Source organism: Theobroma umbraticum, unplaced genomic scaffold (assembly GCF_002168275.2).
Source record: "Theobroma umbraticum cultivar Fairchild unplaced genomic scaffold, ASM216827v3 scaffold_30.0, whole genome shotgun sequence".
NCBI lineage: Eukaryota > Viridiplantae > Streptophyta > Magnoliopsida > Malvales > Malvaceae > Theobroma > Theobroma umbraticum.
This window is the reverse complement of record NW_018397254.1, coordinates 2,144,246-2,150,098: the sequence shown is the minus strand read 5'-3', so window position 1 is coordinate 2,150,098 and position 5,853 is coordinate 2,144,246. Positions and strand designations below refer to the sequence as shown.

Sequence of the window (5,853 nt, the reverse complement as noted above, 5' to 3'; positions counted from 1 at the left end):
ACATGTCAAAATAGAGAAGATCCTTAATGCCAAAATCACACAAAAGGAAAAGCAAATTTCAGAGAGATGAAGTTGATAAAAGCATTACACCGAATCATATGAGTTGTTTAAGACAATCCTAGACTCTGAGAGAAAGCATACTTTCAGGAACTGGGATCAGGCTCTTCTCTTCAGCTACATCTTTCTTTGCTGGTGCATCCTTCTCTTCCTTAACAGGCTGCTGCTCCTTGGGTTCAGAGGCTTCCATTTTGTTGGCTTCCTCCTCTCCCATTACGTATTCCTTTAACTTAGCCACAGGTACACCACCAAAATGAACACCAAAAAAAATCAATTCCTCTCTCAAAAATTCTGGTAGATTCTACACAGATTTAAGCAACTGCAAAATACATGCAGAGAGAAACAGAGATAGAGAGAGAGAAACTCTTTGGAAATGTCAGCTGGAAACTACTAGGTGGTTGTGGTTGGTTTTAGGTGCAAATAGACGTTGGGTCCTGACAAAATAGTTGATTGGTTTTGCATTTTCTTTTCTTTTTAAATTTTATAGGTAGCTTTCTTAAAGTAAAGATATCATCACTTGACAGTTTAGAAGGATACTTGTTAGCTTTTGTGTTATCACTTACGGAAACAAGAAGCAAGATATAAATGAACAAACAGAGTCAAACAGAGCGTTATTATATTCCTCAAGAGTGCCTCGTTCAATCTCTTTTGATTTTAATTAATTTGTTGTTTTCTCAACTATGGAAGTGAAGTTTGATTGGAAATGGAAATGGAAATGGAAATGCGATTATGTTAATTTTAGAGTGAAACCTCAAACCTGAGACTAAATCTTAAACCATTAACTATAAATGGTGATTGGTAGGTTGATTCTGAACTCGAATTAATGCACTCAAAAGACCAAAGCACAGTGCCTTCAAACTTCCAATGAATGTTCCTTCGAAATGTAGGTAGGAAACTACAGCCGCTGGAGAAGGACGGTTCTTATGCCAACTATACAAGAATGTCCCAACAGAGTTTTGGGACAGCTAGGTTGATGGCGAATCGACATGAGAAAAACAACAGTTAAAATCTAAAACGACAGTGTTTCTCCTCTTCATTTGACTAAGTAAAATACATCTCGTGGTCCAATCTGACAAAAAACTTTACAAAATCCTGGAATTTGGTTAGTAGAGGTTCATGGGATGTTCAGAAAGCAAACTTCACAGCCCGTGAAGTGGAATTATTTGCAACATATATATAAATAGGAGGAAAACAGTATTCTAATATTGACAAACAACAAGCTTACAAGAATCCCATAATCGATGATGAACAGACATGATTGCTCTTATAATATTTCTGTCGGATCATATGATAATGGTTTTTAACAATGTACTAGAGAGAAAAAACAGAAAGGAAAGACCTTTCTTGCTGCCCCTGCACTGCCAATATACATTGCTTCTATTGAATTTAGTGGACAGTTCCTTTTAACCCAACTTGTAACAACTGCCGCCCAACCATCAAAATGTTGTAAAACTGTAAAATGAATGTCTGAACTTTCTGATGTCGATTTGCTTCCATTTATCTGGTGACAGCCGACGGGCCGTCAACTTCCTGTCTGTCGGATGGATTGTTACACCAAGGATGCAAGTTTCCATATCTGAATCCATCACCGTCGGGAAAAGAAAAATCCATCGCACAATATACGGCCCCAACTCCAATTTTTCCAATCTTAAACCAATTTTTTACCTAAGGTCTTTTAGTTACATTGATGAACATTAAGTCATTAAATCAAATAATTGGACGTGCGAATTGATAATGACAGGGAGCTTCAACGTTTGTCAAGCGGAGCTGTCACGTTATTTAATGCCCTCCTTCACTACAATTATGATGCAGCAATCCTTGGTGTCAAATGTAATGAGGAAACGAGTTACGAAAGTCATTGACATTAAACTATTCGATTATTCATTGGTGGGTGCTTACCCATATCTACATTTCATAATTTCCTGCAATAAATATCTATGTATGTGTGGATAGAATAAGATTATAGGAAGCTAATTAGCTCCAGAAATTCACCTACTCCTCTTTAGGAGTGATAGATTATTAGTATCAAAACAAATTAACCCAGATGTCTTCTCACGCTTGATTAAGATGTTTTTGTGTGGCTTGAACTGAGATTGATCCTTATTCTTTCCCTTATGTCGGTGACTTTCCTCACTATATTGAAGCATCGAATCCAAGATGGTTTTCCTCCCATCTTTTTTGGGTTGATCATGAGATATGTCGACAATCCATAGAATCCAGATTCCTATGTGCATCTCCGACAGTTAAAGCATTAGTGGGTAGGATTAGAAGCAGAAAGGTCATGGTTTCCATGTCTTGGCATTCTTGCAAGAATCATTACTGTCCAGCATGTGTCTCCCAAGAAGAAGCCCACCGTAAAGCTGAACCCATTGTTTAATTACTATAACCCATAATTAATTAAACACTAATTACAGTTAATTAATCCAATCTAACCTCTACGTTATCCGATTGCTTCCCTTGCACTTGGTGAACCGCGCTTAAAAAAAAAAATGGTTTTAGTTCTTTTAGTGTTCTGACACCAAAAGCGTTTGTCAGATTAATTACAATTTTATCTTTTGGAGGTTAATTAAAGTAGCTTATTAGTAACTACTCTTCTTTTCACTGTTCAACAGTAATTAAATTATATTATCCAAAACAAATTAAATTAACCGACCACCGAATGCTTCTGACCTATGGATGGATCCTGGTCATCGTGTTCACATTTCATTAATTTCACCATTAACTTTATTGAATTAAGTGTACCCTAATGACACTTGTCTTGCATCGAGTAAAGCGTTAGATTCAATGTTTGATGGGTTGGGGCATCGTGACAAACATGTTCCAACAAGATTAACAATTTTAAATTTAATTTAAGGAAAAATGTAAGCCGGATGACTATTACTACGTACAATTAGTATCGGTCAATGCGTTCGTTTTTTTTTTTTAATTTTGCTGAAAATAGTATATTGAAAGTAATTTTTTAAAATAATATTTTTAATTAGTGTCTATATCTGTTTAATCATTTTCTTAAATTGATTGTAGTTTCCTTTTATGTACAATACAAGAGGAATTGGTTGAATGTTTTCATAATTTGCCATATTATTATACATACAGTTTTGTTGTTGCTGTCCTGATTGAAAAAATATGATATTTGACATGGGGAGTTAAATTGTCTAATAAAGATATGATATTAAAAAAATATAAAAAAATTGAGTCTTCAATATTATTTAAGTAAACTACTAGTAATATGTATAAAATATACATTATTTTAAAATTTAATATTTAAAATGCATAAAACATAACAATTTATTTTTTAAAAAATTTGGAATTACCTCAAATTAGAAAATCAAATAGTTATGTTTTCATTATATTTTCATTTCGAGTTAAAAATATATCTATATATCAAAATATGATCATATTATATATTTGAAATAAAATAAAAGAAACGATAGTTCGATTCACCAAAAAATTAATTAAAAAATAATTTTGTCAAATTTCAAAATAAGTTGGCCAAAAAAAAATTAAAAATAAGGATAAATATTTAGTAATTTCGTTTCCATACCATAGTTTGCAAAACCGCAATAGCACTTTCAAAGAGCTTTTGCAATTATTTAAAAAAAAAACATTTTTGTATTCAAATTGCAATATATTTGGCATTACGTTATTAAAAATTAAGTTTTAAAATTCAAACACAATTCCAAACTAACTCATAAAAGCCATAAAAATTGACTAATTATACCGTAATACATGAGGCATTGCATATGAAGTGTATGAATATCCATATGAATGCGCTCCAAACTTAATTTTTTCTATTTGTCATTGCAAATGTCTAATATCAAAGTATTCTATAATCAAATCTTATGTAGAAGAAAAAGAAAAGAACAGAACAGCCATATGTTATGAACCTCCGAGCATGGGCGGACCCAGCATTATAGTATTCTTAAAAATCTATATAAGTATATTACTTAATTAGAGTTTTATATAATCAATGACAATAAGGAATTTACTTATTTAAACTACTCTTGTTCTCTCTAAAATATTCAAATCTTACTCTTGAGATTCATAGTAAGGTTCATTGACTACGTTTTTCACTATCTCAAAATAACTCATTTAGTAATTTTTAATTCAAATTAAATTTTTATATATTTCATGTTTAAAATTTTTTTATTAATTTTATAATTTGGGATTCGAATAGAATCTAGTTAATAAAAAATAGTATTACATGTCAAATAATATCTTGAAATTATAAATATTTTATTTTTTAATTTATTTTATAAATATATTATTTGATTATTTTATTTTCATATTTAACTTTATATGATTTGTAGATGCTTATACTTAATTTTGATCAATAAACAAAAACTTATCAAATTGTTAATTGTTGACACTACTCATAAAATTTTTGGATGCATGTTCTATACTAAAATTGATTGATGAGTTGAGACAACTGGGTATTTTTGGCTTTCTCTCTTTATTTAGGGGTAAAAATTGACGTCGACTGTATCATGCTTTTAATTTAAAGGAAATTTTGATAAGTAATTCTCCTCATAAGCTCAATTCAAAAATATCTTTTATTATAATTTTATTTATTTTTATCAATTTTTTATATAACTTGACAACAATGAACTTTAAAAAATTTCAGACAAATTAAAATGATTTCAGTTTTGTTTATCCAATCATCCAGACAAAAATTTTAAAATTAAATATTTATTTCTATTTCTTGCCAAATACTATTTTTCTTGCCATTCAGTTCTTTTTTATCATCTTAAAGAGAAAAGATAACATCAAGATATGAGTTTTAGATTATTAGGTTTATTGGTTTATTCATAAAATCTCAAAATTGAAGGGTTAAAATTGATTAGACATATTTGTAGATTAAAAAACTGTATGATTTTGGCAACTTAAAAACGAATCAATTAGTTATTAGGTATTGTATTACTAGTCTTTAGACATTATGTTACTAGTTTTTAGATATTACGAGACTCGTTTTTAGGTATTGTATGACTTAATTATTACGTCTCTAGTTTTCAGACATTACTTGATTGATTTAGGTATTGTATAATTAATTTTTAGACATTACGCGATTGATTTTTAAATAATACCTAAATCACAATGCTTAAAAATTAATTACACAATACTTTACTATAAGTATCAACCAATCACGCAATACTCAAAAATTAATAAGACAATATCTAAAAACTAATCATATAATGCTCAAAAACTAATTACACAATGTTTAAAACATATGAATCGATTTCATTAAAGATTATTTTATTTAAAAGTAATTTTTTAATTAAAAAGAATTAAAATTATAAAAAATTTATTTTTAGAAGTACTTTTATGTATGAGGGATATTTTTAAAAAAGACTCTTTAATTTAACATTTGTCACGTTGTCCCAACCCATGCTCTCTCTCTTTCTCTTTATTCCCAAGCGTTATACACCAAAGCTGCTCAGAGTCAAAAACCTTTTGAAATCCATTGCACCTTGGAAGCCTCTCAGAACCAGAAAAAATGTAGCTTGTTTAGAGAAAAACATGGGTCCAACGCCCATGGTATTATTCCCCCCTGTTCCGTCTCCTATAAATCTATATGTTCCAGATCTTACCGCATTTGCCGTGTGCTAAAAATTATATTACACTTTGCATTCACCCAAGTTTCTCTTGTCACCTTATTTTCAGGCGACTGCATACTTCTCGGGAATAATTCAAATGGATGTGTTTATTCCCGAAGAGTATGTTATACGGAGACGAATTGAGAAAAGAGCAGCTGCCATTGCTGGAAAGAGGCCGAATAAGGTGCCGGAGGCAACCAAGAGA

At 30.6% G+C, this 5,853-nt stretch overlaps 1 pseudogene across 1 annotated transcript in view; it reads right to left on the bottom strand.

The window, feature by feature from the left end:
• LOC110409698 (remorin-like) overlaps positions 1 to 585 on the bottom strand; it is a 2,737-nt pseudogene extending 2,152 nt beyond the window's left edge. Inside the window, exon 1 of the transcript XR_016352244.1 lies at positions 142 to 585. The product of XR_016352244.1 is annotated as a remorin-like (transcript). The remainder of the gene's footprint in view (positions 1 to 141) is intronic.
• Between the last annotated feature and the right edge of the window lie 5,268 nt (positions 586 to 5,853).